This window comes from Nylanderia fulva, unplaced genomic scaffold (genome assembly GCF_048542155.1).
Source record: "Nylanderia fulva isolate GAGA-0341 unplaced genomic scaffold, ASM4854215v1 Scaffold16, whole genome shotgun sequence".
In the NCBI taxonomy this organism is placed as follows: Eukaryota; Metazoa; Arthropoda; class Insecta; order Hymenoptera; family Formicidae; genus Nylanderia; species Nylanderia fulva.
The window spans coordinates 3,251,072-3,265,743 of NW_028189835.1; the positions used below are offsets into that span (position 1 = coordinate 3,251,072).

Here is a 14,672-nt window from a genome sequence, read left to right on the forward strand (position 1 = left end):
GCGATGTTTAGAAACAAGATGTTTAGTAAAAAATTCGCAAGAGACATTTTGCTTTCCGCTTAAATTTGAATTTAGGTTCTATTTGCATCCACGCTATTCGCGGCATCCTGATTGTATCTCCACTTGCGAGAGTCCTTTTCTCGGGTAAAAGATCTGAACATCGTGAAACTTCTCACGTCCAACTGACTTACGTCTTTTGGATGTCCTGCTTCTTCGTCTCTCGGTTTATTTTCGAGCACGACTCCAGACGGCAATTTATTCACGGCGAGCAATGAAAATCGAAATCGCAAAGTTCCGAGGATCAATTATCAATTCTACGCGATGCAGTTTGATCACATAGAAATAGAAATATATCAAAGTAATTTTACTTAAACACACATATCTCGACTCGTTAATACACTTTTACACACGTTCTAAAGTTTGCGCTACACGTAAGTCTCTTTTTAGTACTCTGTCACTTAATTGAGAAATTTCTCTCCCTTGTAAATCTAAAACCGCGCAAGGATAGCATCGCGTGTCTCGAGGACCAAAATGCACGTACAATTTTTCGAGAGGGCGAAAACCGGATTGTGTATCAGAGAGAGAGAGAGGGTTGAAAGCTTTCGAGAGTTTCATTTAACCCTCGGTAATAAACGTCGCGACGTCGTCGCAAGCGCGATCGTCGAATTTCATCCCGTTCGAAGAACCGGCGCGAGCGGAGAGAAACAACGGACGTCTCTCTCTCTCTCTCTGTGGCTTACGAAAATTCCAAAGGTACATACATACCGTCCGACGAAGAGAAGAGAGGAGCGTGTATACGCAGGAGCTCTAATTCACGCCCGGCATTTCGCGCGGCGTGTATTTTAAGGCTGGTCCCGGCTCTAAAATTCCACCCTTGCCCGAACACACCGACCTTCTCCGTCTCTCTCTTTCCTTTTCGCCCCCTTTTGACCTCTGTTTCTCTCTTTCTCCGTTTCCCTCGCTCTCTCCGTCTCGCTTGTTCATCCCTTTTCCTCTCTCTCGTATACGCGGGAATAACGCGAGCTAGGTAGTACGTACGTACTTACTCGGTACTCGTGGTGGTAGGTATAGCGACTGTGGATATAAAGGTTGTTCAGCGCTGAGGCAGGATGGGCGACCCAGGAGGGAGGTGAGGTGACGGAATAGAGGAGCGAGACAAATCGAGAGTCAGAGCGAGCGTGGAAGGCGCGAGACGGAGAGACAGCGTGTAGCGGCGAATGCGAACGGAAGGAGAGAGAGAGAGAGAGAGAAAGAGACAGAGTGGGGAAAGAGAAGAGAGGGAGATAGAGCGCGAGAGGTTCTTGGACTCTGTGTAGTGGTGCAAGGGTTCGTTCGACCCTTAAGGGGTTGTGGCTAGCATCGGTCCCCGCTGCCCTCAGCCACCACCGCGTCCCCTTTACCTACCGCTACCTCCACCTCCTCCTTCTACATTTCCTGCACCACCAGTATCCCCTACCCACCTCCTCGCCTGCCGTTGCTCGTCGACCACCCAGTTAGCCACCCTCGTAGCCACCCTACGGCGAGCAAAACTACCCTACCGCCGGCGGCCATTTTACTCTCCCCTCGTCCTGGACTCGCCAAATTGTAATCCGAGTCCCTGGAATTCCGGGCAGAGCAGCCGTGGTCCAGCCTCAAAGGAGGCTTCCTTCGCCCTCTCGACATACCCCAGGATAATGATTAACGGAGTACTCCTCTTTCTCACCCTCGCGACTCCGTTCTACACTTCGCAGAACAAACAGAGACGTAGCCAAATAATGGCAGCGAGCCGCGTGAAAATCCTTCATTTCACTACGACGACGACGACGACGGGTTTGCGCGAGAGCAATGTTTTTGTAGACGTATCAAAGGTCGACTCTTTTGATACGAGAGAATTATGCGCCGCGAATTGTTATGGAAATTTCAAACTCGCGTGCTTTCCGCATCTTTCCTACGAATATTAGCAGAATGGAAAGTTTGCGTTAATGGAATGGAAATCTTTTCAATGCGCCAAGTTGCTTCGCACCACTTGCAATCGTTATTACGATCGTTATTGCCTTGAAATTCTAATCATTCTTCCCTACGATCGATCATTCGTTTATACGCGTTCACGCTCTTTTTTTATAAATTATTATTTTATTTTTTATACTCTGAAAATAGTATAGTAATGAAATGTAAAGCTAAAATCCGATACTGACGCGCGAGTCAACAACATACGTCTAGCTAATTCGATCGCTATCTACCCTTAATTAACACTTATTATTAACACTTATACCGCAGCGTCCCGACTCTCGAACGAGCTGGGAAATGCGCGAGGACAATAATTTCGTATCTCGACGTTCCGTCTTATCTGATTGGGCGAGCAGATATCGGCGGGAAATTCACGATTATCTGTTTATGGGACGGTTAATGGGGATCGTGCCGAGTCGCAACTCGGGCTTTTGCGTCTGCCCGACATCGGGCCAATAATATTGCATATACGTACTTTACCTGTGACGGCGCACCTGCAGCGAGCTGCACGAAATTAATGTCCGAGGAAGCAGAAGGTAGGATGGAATAACACGGGAGCGCAGGATCGGAACGATTCCTGGGTGAGGCGTTCTCTCTCTCTCTCTCTCTCTCGTACGTTTATTTATCTCGCAATTCTCCAGAGTCTTGCACGTTCGAAGCTTACATCGTTGTCCATGATTCATCGCATCGTTATTACAATCGTGCGAAAAATTAATTAATTAATCGCCAACTTATCGATTAAATCTAATCTATATCTATTGACTCGATTTTAAATTAATTATGTATTTTTTTGATATCACGACCGATTCCTTCCATGGATGATTCAGATGTTCAGCGATGTTCGAATCTGTAACATAGAACAGCAGAAGGAAACGTGAGACGTGGCAAATTTGTCTATTTACGCATTATTATATATTTGCTTATTTATATGTATGATCACAATTTGATGCGGAGGAAAAATTCTGAGGAAGCGCAAAGGAAGCGATCTCGTCGCCTCTTATAAACGGCGTGTCGTCTTCGAGCACTATTTATCTAACTCCCGGGGATAGATTTTATCGCTCTGGATATAATTTGTTGTGCAGCAACATTAGTGGTCGAAGCAACATTTGTCATTCCGTGCGCGCGCCTCTGTGTTGACAGCGTTCGCCTCGTTCTCGGGGTGAAGTTCACCGAAGAAACCGGAATGAAAACTGGATCAGCCGGAACACCCTGTGCTGAGTGACCACAATCGCCCGTGTAGACAAATTCGCGGCAGCGGTGGTCAACTGGCTCTGCCTTCGATATTATTCATCGCACTCGATTGTAATATAATAATTATTATATTTCTTCTCTATTATTAGGTTTAGAATAATTATTATATTATATTATATTAATCTTATTATTATATTACTATATATTAATATATGGTTTGGAATTGTTGTATTGTTGTTATAATAATTATGTTCTATATATATATATATATACAACATAGAAATGTATTACACACAAGTTATATTATTCTCCTCATACTAGAGGATACTTTGTTCTGTGCCTGAATTATTAGACGTATTAATTTTCTGAAGCGTAAAACTAGTAATTGCCAAGTCGTGACATTTAGCAAATTTGGCAAATAAAATTAATCTTGTCGTAACTTGTAAGATCCTTTATACCTTAACTTATATTTTGAAAATAAAAAAACAACGATGTGATATATATTTTCATCTGAAATAATTATTAATTGGATAAATGTTCAGAACGAGAAGTAAACATATCGTTACTCTCTCTCGATCGTTTTAACAAGAAGATGTTTCTTCGAGAAAAGTATCGCGCGCCACTCGAAATGTTTTACATCTCTCCAACTATCGACCCCGCCGACTTATGGGATTCCAGCTGATCGTTCATTTGAAGAACGCTCGTCGGCAACAGTAGACGCGATCGCTCCGTCCAATTTTCCGGATTTCTCGTGCACGAACTTCCGCTCTGAAAACGAATGTGAGGGATGGAGACGGAGACGAAGAGGTGGAGACGAACACGCTCTATCACAAAGGGAGGAAGGGACCGTCGACGGCTTGCTCTCGAATACACGCGTGCACATATCAATATCGGCCATGCATGACAAGACGCCTGGCTGGACACGCGACGATAAAAACGAAGAGGAACTTCTCTCGCATTCCAACCGCCACCATTTTCGACAATGTCGCGCGATTCTGATTATAAAGTAAAAAGAGATGTGATACGTTACAACAATATAAATTAATCATTTTTATATTTAAATGTCAATTGCACAAATCAATAATAATTCTTCACAGAATAAAAATTATTTCTTATAATCACAACTTGAAAATATATTATAATAAACAATCCATCTTTCTTCTCTCGCATTCCAACCGCCACCGTTTTCGACAATGTCGCGCGATTCTGATTATAAAGTAAAAAGAGATGTAGTACGTTACAAAAATATAAATTAATCATTTTTATATTTAAATGTCAATTGCACAAATCAATAATAATTCTTCACGGAATAAAAATTATTTTTTATAATCACAACTTGAAAATATATTATAATAAACTATCCATCTTTCATGCATATTATTGTTATTATTCCAAATAGTATATAATTACAATTTTCCGAATGTTACAAGTGATATAGTATAATCCCAAAAACTCGGATATATAAATAAGACGCCCATACATGTATATACATATATACCGATTTTTCCAGCGTATCGATACAAGGAGGGAGAAATGCCGGGGTTGCGATTTTCATCTCGATTCGGTCTCTCACGCTCGCGCGGCACATCGGTAAGAAGGAAAAACGAGCTACCTCTCTGGATACTGCTCCTCGTAAAGGAGGGTAGTAATCGAAGCGCAGAAAGATGCAGACTCTGTATATGGACTCGTATGTGTTAGAAGGACTCGTGCGCGTTTCTTTCTCCGAGGAGTCGGATCGATGCATCGGCGCGACGGCTTGATAAGAAATCCTTTTATCAATGATAACGCAGAGGGAAATCTAACTTTCTGTCTCCCTCTATCTTTCTCCTCTTTTATAATATATATATTACCTCGTTATTACAAATTACCTCAATTATGCTTAGATTATCGATACCAGAAAATAGTTGATGTAATGGATAAAATATAATATTCGTACGAACGAATTTATTTCTGTCTAATATTCAATATTATATGTTATAAATCTTTTCACAAATATATTTCTTGTATAGAACTTAATTAGCTCTTATTGCCTTTTTATTTGTAGATTAGAATTTTCTAAAGAACTGTTACAAATTATATTAAATATAATAGGTAATGATAGATTATGCTAATTAAAATAGAATGTGTGATTTTTATTCGCGTCCAATCGATGCTTGGTCCTCCGATTGTTTCGAATTATTATACATAGATCTACAGTTATCGATTCGCATATCGAACTCGCAAAGTCGACGCTCGCAATTCTCGAGCGCGAAAATTCGCGCGACGCGTCGGCGCGGCGCGTCGCGCTGACCTTTCTCAGTCGTGCAATTTCGAGGGCGAAGGCACCTCACATTGCGAATTTCGAAAACGTGCGCGAAAATCCGACGAATTTCCAGAACAGTGCGTCGTATCGATTCGAGTTTCCGTGGGCGTTGCTATGAGATGGACCCTTGTACAGCTCCGAAAGCAAGAGAGAGAGAGAGAGAGAGAGAGAGAAAGAGGAGAGAGGGAAGACTTGAGTGTCGCCAAGCTATCCTCCACCTCCTTCGCCTCTTCACCATCGCGACGACCCACTACCCCTCGGGACCATCCCTTCGCGGAGAGGCCATCTCGTCCTCTACGCCTGTTATTACTTCTACAAATATACAAGGTATCGCATTTCGTGATCGAACTCTCGAGGCCGCGCCGGAGAGAACGCAAATTCGATGGAATCGCCCGGCTAATACCGTCTCAAAGAAGCAGAATGCCGTCATTTCGCCTTTGAGACCCGCGAGGAGGATCAGGACTCCCCCTTTGGTCCTTAACCGTCTTCTTCGGACCCTTATCCCCCTTTCCTCCTCTCTGGATACGTCTTCTTTGTTCCCTCTCTCACGTCGCGTGTCTCGAGTAATAAAAATAATGCGAAAGATCGCAAAGGTATACACGCGAGGATAGCACGTGGAAACGACAGCATCCCCATCGTCCTCGCAACCTCTGAACTTGCTCCTGAAGGGGTCGAGAGTTCCTGCCGAATGTAAACGCCAGAGATTTGGATACGATCCAGGAAAATAATGATCCGCTAAGAGGGCTTCGCGACTATCGCGAGATTGTGATATCGATCGCGGTCGACGAGCGCGATCGAAACACCGGTACACGTGGAAAATGTGGAACTTTGTTAACGCGGATCTTATATCGGAAGCGTCTTTATTAATGATCACCCGAGGCGTCAAGCGTTATTCGTAAGATTAACGACGCGAGTTCCTCGGGCACGTCGTTGTAAAGTGCATAACTTAATTAATGATAAAATTAAAATTTGCTTCGGTTCGATGAAGTAATATTTGTTGAAGAAATTTGTGCAGATTATTATGTATTTTCGCGTGAAGAATTATATTCGTATTTAAGTTTATATTAATAAATCAAAATATTTTTAAGGTATAGATAAACAATAGAATCTTATTTTTAAGTTAATTTCACGCGTAGACTCTTATTTTACAGAACCTTAAATGCTAAATATTAAAATATATGTATATAACTCGAATTTTCCATTCAAATTTTTATTGAAAGAATGTCTTTACTAAAATCTCTAGAGAGCCTTATATATAATTATGTTTAATAGCCTTATATATATTATGATAAATAGTATAAAGATCAAAGCTCGTTTAATATAATCATGGAAACGTATATTGAAAATAAGATGTAAATAATACACCTGTTTCGGACATGAAATAAGAGGAAGTTCAGCCCAGCATCCAGTCAGGTGAGATCAGAGATCATGGGTTAATCTCGCCCATCCAGTTTTGTACCTGGACCAGACTGGTGTTTCATTCAGAGAAATGGCTGTGACCCTTTACAGCAACCCGCATTGCAAAGCTATTAAGTTTATTATCTAATTTAATTCATATACAATTGTTATACACACACACATAAAATATGTGTATGTAATATTATTATTTATTTAAATATTGAAAAATAATAATGAACAAATCTTGTATATAATTTCCACTAATTAAATTTTTTTGCTAAATATAAAGATACATAATTACAAATTGTTTTTTGCTAAATATACAGATAATTAATTACTTAGAATTCTCTTACCGACGAAACGGTTCGCTAATTCCGTCTTCGAGCAGAAACGAAAAAGATTAACGAGACGTGAACACGAGGTCTCTCTGTCAGAAAAAGAAGGGTGCGTTGCGTACTATGCATAGACTCTTACATGCGTCTCTTTGAAAGGATTCGGTCCTTCGTCTCCTCCTTTCCGCCTCTTACGGTTTCCATGACGCGCGTACATCATGCTAGCCCAGACTCACTTAATTGGGTCCGCCATTTTCGGTGGCTCGACCCTTCGAAAAGCCTCGCCGCTACTTCCCTCCAACCACCACCCCCCTCCCCCCTTTGGTTTTCCCTAGGTAAGGGAGAGTTCAGAAGGGTTGCCCACCTACCCCGACCCTACGAGGCCTTCGAACACGAAGCCGAGTGGCTTTTGTTTTCGCCCCAAGAGGAGCCGCCATTTTGAATTTATGATACCGAGAGAGTCTACGGTGCTCGGACACCGAAAAACTTTGGTCGTTAGTGAAAGTTAAGGGCGGCCCTTGCCCGTTGGTGGCGGAGCATGCGGAGTCATTTTCTCTAATAAGCGATAGATACGCTATTCACGGATGGTCGCTTGATGAATGGTTGTTTGATAGGAAACATGTGTGCAAGTATTTATTGTCTTTATAGTGTAAAAATATCCGATATAGTTGCAAAAATTAAGATATACTTTATAAAGAATAAATCGATAATAAAATGATTTTTTTTCTACAAATTATAACATAATAAAAGATAAATCAATAGGTCAATAAAAAAAATTAAAGGTATACAATATAAAATAGACACCAGAAATGTGTGTGAAGATGTAATTAAAAAATCGGTTGATCCAAGTCTAATAAAACAAGATTGTTTCAATTTTTATTTTAAATTAATTTAAAAAAAAATTATATGAACAAGAATATTTTAAAATAAAGTATATTGAAAAATATAATTGTGTCTGTATAAAATTTATATAATTTATTTAACCAATGTAATTTTTATCGGATAAAAATTTGGATTCTTTAAATGTATACAAGGGACTTTCAAGCACACATTTGTTAGAAATCACGTACATGTGCGGAACCGTAAATGTCATGAAATATTCGTTTATGATCAATCTGATTTTCCGCCGAAGATCGAGAGGAGGAGCTAACGTTTCCGCGTAGGAGGGAGCTTTTTCGACAGGCCGATAATCCGATATTCCGGTCGGCAGATAGTTTAGTTCAAATTCAATGTCCGGAGAAGGAGAGAGAGAGAGAGAGAGAAGAGATAGAAAGAGAGGACAGACGAAGTGAGCTTGACGAAGAACGGTGCACGGAAACAGTTCGGCGGAGATGTCGACTTAAAACAATTGAGGGTGCTGTAGCGGCACGCAATATCCTGACTCCTCTAATTCGATTAGGGAACTAGCTATGCAGCCCAGGAACCTGGAATTCCCTTCAACCAACCCGGAGACTTCCTAGGTAGAGATCCAGCCGACTCGCGAGGGACGCGGACGAATTGCAAGGTGGATACAACCTTACAGATACACCATGGATAGAGGCAGTCGCCGAATTATCGGACTCGATGGAAGAACCGGCTCAATTTACCAAATTAATTCAGCGTGCCTTCGGCAACCAGTCGGCTAACCAAAGCCCGCGATATTGAACTCTTCGATGTTCATGTTTTTGAATTCGCCAAGTAAGTTGCATAAACATAATTCGAACTCGGAGCGAGATTTTTGTAATAATTAAAAGACAAGAATCTCAACACTTTCTCTCATCATCTTTAAATATATAATTTGATCAGTAATTTATGTCTCGTAAATAAATAAGTATCCTTAATATATAAATCAGTGAATTAATTAATTAATAGTTTTATTCAAAGTAGAAATAAAAATATAGATATGATCATCGTTGAAATAGGAAAAATATGTTTTTACACAAAATTGGATATTCTTTTAACAAATTTGTAGCTAATGGTCCATTTTTTCTTTTCAAAAATAACGAGGAAGATCATCTTTTATTATTCACACCATATATCTTTGTAACAAAATCTCACAAGTTCTATTAAACTCCATCTAGAATTAATTTAAAAAATGTAGTTTTCTGATCCATTTAACTTCTCAAAGATTAGTTTGCAAGAAGCTCGTCTTTTTCTATCGCTTATAACTTTGAAATTATTGATGCTTCGTTATTTTCGCGAAGGAAAAATCGATATTAATTGGTCAAAAAATCTGTCGTTATATAGAAGAAATATAATGATTTTGTGAGATATGTTATATATATATATAGTTTTATAAATTTTAGCTGTACAAATATTTATATATTATTTTTAAAAAGTATCGTGACATATAATTTATTTTCAAAAAAAATAATTATATTCTCTGAAGCAAAATTAATAATTCTAAAAATATTTTGGCAAAATATAATTTTTAATTAAATAATGGATCGTACAATTCCTTTCTCGGTCTTACTTTCTCGAAAAAATATTGTTTGTTTTTATAATTACTAATGCAATTTCAGATACTACGAAACGCATGAACATTACATTATTATTTATTATATGTTACTTATTCTATTAGAATATAAGTAACATATAATTTATTGTTCTAATAAAAACTATAAAAATACAAAATAGCAATGTCCATATTTTGCGATAAAAAATATTTTCAAACAATTTCATTATTAATTTGGAAGAATTTACCAATAAATCCGCATTATTATAATGCTCCTCTATACTCTCTCTCTCGTAGTTCTAAGTTGTTCCCTTAGCACCCTTGGATTACACGTCCCTTTTCGAGAGTGGGGACCCAAAGTTTAGACAACCCTAAAGAGAACCCTACCCTCAAATAGAAACTAGATTTAGGGACTAGATCGGACTATGTTACCGACTACCCTCGAGAAACTACCCTCGGATATGTCTGGTTTGACCAAGAACCATCGGCAGATGTCGGTACTGCCATTTTACCAACTCGTGTAGCATAGCATTCCGCTCGTTAAAGGCCGTTTTACACTTGATAAAAGTTTCGAAATCCTATCCAGGGAAGACTACATACAACCAAGTATGCAGCCGAATCGAGAAAAGGTTCTCTAACATTATTGAAATAAATGCGTGTTCAACAGCTGGTTTCTATCACGTACGCGACTAATTACCCGTCATCCGATTCCGCGGTCCAATTAGTGACCCGTATGAGGTAATTCAGGAACGCGGACTGGTGACCCGATTATAAATCCTTGATGAGGCTTTCGGCACGTCGCCATCGATTGAATCGAGCCGATGGAAGTACGTGCGCGCCGAATTGGTTTGCTCGACAGGGCTGGGGGTGGATGATGGTGTGAGTTGGTTGGTTACTTCAAGAGGTCGATTTAATTCTTTCACGCCGTTCCATCACAGCGGGGATTTACACGGCTCAAGTACGCCGCCCGACGTTCTTCTCTGTACAATGCACGGAATATTTCGGCTCGGAGGAAGCTCTCGACGGATTCTTGAAAACCGCGTTAGAAACGCGACATGCGTGGCATACGCGTGGCTCGCAGCGATTGTTCGCCGGTAGACGAATGTTACTTCCGGCGTATATCTCTCACGCCCGGACTGGCTCTCCTTCTCGCGCCCCGTAGCGCGAAAAGGAGAACGCGAAGGCTGAGCCGTGAATGGTCTGACGTATCGCCGGCGCGTCTGTGTCTGACACCTCGGATTTTTCCATTAAATTTTCTCGACGCGGGAATCTATCACCGGTTACACCTCCCGGAAAGATTCGCTCCTCGCACAGCCGCAAAGCGATTCCCATTACGATCGCCCCGAGATTCCACGAAGCACAGCGTATCGAGCCGCGCACATACGATGATGATGATCAGCTGATATCCGATAAATGAAGCGATCTCGTTTGGAAATAATTATTTATCGCGGAATTTTGTAAAGAAGTCGGAATAAATATTCGAGAGAAAGAATTGCTATAATTGAATAATACAAAAATTAATAGAATCACAGTGAAATACAAACTCGGTAAATTTATACATAATATTCGAAGAATAAGAAACTGTAATATCACTATATGTGGAATATGTATGTAAATTTATAGCTGTATTATACATTATAAAAACATTTATATGCAAAGCTATTGTTATTCTAAAATATTCTGAAATATCGAAGTTAATATTATAGCTTTTATCATTCACATCGATTTATTCTATCAGATCGCAGCGGCGAATAAATAACAAGCAACAAACAAGCGTAATAGATCGACTTCGTATTTCTTCGTGTATCTAAGTTCTTAGTCCTTTGTATTGCGAGTCGCGTATAAGTCTTGGACCAATAGAGTGGCGTCGGCTTTACGTAAATACGGATTTCGCGCGTCTCGTTCAAACAACGGACCGCTCAAATACAGATGGAGACCCAGTATATTTGTCTTGGTAACAAGATTGATTAACTTATCGAGAAAAGATATATCCGGTACATCATCCCGAAAATATATATACTTTGGTTTCTTTATTCCAAATATCCTTAACAATGATTCTTAATTAAATAGAACTGGTCGCGTCAAAAGATTATAACCTTAATGAATTCTGATTGAAACTAAAAATTTTTATTTTAATCTGAAACGAACATCCCTTCTATTTAAACATATAGAAATTGCAAATTTGGCGCGGATAATTTCTCCGCATTTTCTCGAAAACTAGAACGAGATGCGAAAAAGATCTTTGGTGAAAGGAAAAAAAGTTCAGGAGCTTGTCCTAATACCGCGTAGGGTATCTCTCCGAAGGGACTTTTCAAGACGGGCAGCTTCATTTTTCACGGAATCTGCGAGAAAATGCAAATGCGCGGGGCATCTGGCAACAATGGTCGTGGTCTGCGGCCCCTATTTTAAGGGTTGGTTTTTCGGTCGAGGGAGAGAGAGAGAGAGGAGACGGCTTGGCGAGGGTCGCGACCAGGGAAGGTGGGAGGGATGGCGAGCTTTGCCGGCCATGCAAAGCAGCCAGAAGTACAGCAGTAGCAGCAACCCCCCACGACCGACCTCGGCTATATACCGGCTTTCCCAACCCCCTGATAAGGGTGGACAGCCACGATCGATTAGAGGGCTACCGACCCACCTCTGCTCATCCGTTCCCCACCCTTCGATGGCCTCCACCCACCCTGGTGTCCTCGACGAGAGAAGAGCTCCTGGCCCGCACTCTGATTCGCAACACGCCTGACTAACGATCTCCGGCTTAAAAATGACGGTTTTTCTGTGTGCCTTTCTTGCTCCCGATTCGCCCCCTTGTGCTCTTATTCGCGCTTAATTATAATCTCGGCGCAACGATCTACTTTCGCTCATTAGCTTTTCTTCCACGGTCGGACGAGCGCCAGAGGATCTTCGAATCTTTCGACGACGTGGCTGAGGTCGTCCGCGCGCTTTTACTCCGTTTCCTCGCTTTTTATCCACAACCGCGAGAGATACACCGCGACCCGACTGATTAACGATTCGCCGCGTAAAAAGCTCCGGGTTTTTGCCTTCCCGCCAATTTCCAATTTCGATCTCTCGTCGTCGTAATTTTTCTTTGCACTCGCGCTCCTTTTTTCTCCCTGAGCTGATTTCAATTTGTTATATTACACCATCGCAGTCGTCCTCTGTTCGATGCACATATTTTTCAATTCCACCGATAATTAATTTGAACACTAAGTTTTGGTATCATTTTCAATATATAACAAAGAGCACCGCGTTTCTGAAATTTGAAGATGCTTACTTTGGTGATACGTTCTCCCAACACTCTCGGGCGGGACACGATTTCGGCACAAATCTCGGATTTATTCCGCGGCGTTGTATCCCGAAGTTAACACGTTTACCGTCGCGCAGTTACCGTTGTCCAACGAAAGGCTAACAATAAGGAACGATCTTCAACTAGTTAGGTTAAGTTCCAGCTCGCTCGTTTCTGCCGAAACTTCGTCGGCTAGTCGCCGTACTTCCGTAGGTAAGTCGCACTCGCGCATATCGCACCGCCGAGTTCTAAAGTGCCTAAACTGCTAATACCCTGCTTTCCGGTAAGTAGCACGCAAGACGCTGTTTTTCGCGCTCTTTGCCGAACGCGTATTTCAAAGACATTTCAACGAGGGATTCGTGGACGAAAAAAAATCTCGATCGCGAGATCCTACGATGTCGTCTACTCCGCGAGATCCAGGAGATAAAATACACGGATGAATTATTATTTCATAAATAGAATTATTCTTTATAATTTGAGATTTTCGTAATATTCTGATATTCTCATATTATATTTTTTATAAATTAATACTAATTTAATCATAGTAAATCAAGGCTCTTATTAAATTCTAATAAATTTGATAAAAGGCTGTTAAGAGCAGTAAATATAAAAATTCAAATTATGTTAGAAAGAAAGTCATATATAAAAATAATATTCTTTAATATAATGTCTACTAATAAATTACAATAAAAGATGATAAAGAAGAATTAAACACAAGTACTCTTTAAATACAAATATAAAGCGAACGTTTCGGTCAATATTTTGACCATTATCAACGCTGATTAAATTCTGAATTTAACAAATAATAAACGGTGTCATAACGGTAATATATAAATCAAGCATAGTCAAAAAACGTCATAAAGTATGTAACGCATTAAAATACAATAATGATTAACAATTATTATCGTAAGAGAAAAAGAGAACATGATGTAAAAATGCAGAAAAGCGATATTCCTCCAACATAGTAATAATGTGATTAATACTAATTTGTTTGGTAAACGTGTAAGACTGAAATTGAAGAGATAATGTCAAAGTTCGCATTCGATTGAAAAGCCTGCGATTCCCATTAACCGACTTTCAGTTATAACTCGGTTTAAAATACGCCAAGGTCAATGGTGTCGAAAGTTATTACTTTCTTCATGGACCGGCCTGACTTTGGAACTTTCCGAAACTTCTCCGCCGTTCTGTATCCAATTATCCGCCAGCGTGCGAAATGTTTGCGCACTCGGCGCTCTTTCTCTCTCTCTCTCTCTCTTTCTGCATGCCGTCAAATACGCGTTCCCTCGCCGAATTGGAAATAAATCTAAAGCCTTTTTAGAGAAATTGCCAATAAATTCTTGCGTTAGTTCGGCTCGATAGGCACATTTCGCGAGCACCCTTCAATTTTAAAATTTCCTAATTCCCAGCAAAAAGGGGTGATACTCGGGGCACGTCGTCCCTACGGCATGTCACAAGTTTCTTCTGGCAGGGTAGGACGCGCTCGCGTTAGAGATCGATATCCTGAGCGAATGATATCATCGGTTTGACATCTAAACATTTTTTTTCCGACGACTCTCCTCGAGCATCGTCATAATCGTATGTGACAATCGTCAATTCTTCAATCGTAAATACTCAAGTTATTTACGTATTTTAGCAATTATTCCTTGCTGCAACGAAAATGTCTCTCACATCACGTATCGATATAAAAAGAACTTTAGAGACACATTTTTGTTAAAAATATCAAACTGATTCTCAATAAAAATAAAGTTGGCG

The 14,672-nt window shown here is 40.3% G+C and overlaps 1 long non-coding RNA gene across 1 annotated transcript in view; it reads right to left on the bottom strand.

The window, feature by feature from the left end:
* Positions 1-2,604: 2,604 nt before the first annotated feature.
* LOC114940410 (uncharacterized) overlaps positions 2,605-14,672 on the bottom strand; it is a 54,041-nt gene continuing 41,973 nt past the window's right edge. The window contains exon 4 of the long non-coding RNA XR_003821440.2: positions 2,605-2,833. This is a non-coding gene — a long non-coding RNA (uncharacterized LOC114940410). The remainder of the gene's footprint in view (positions 2,834-14,672) is intronic.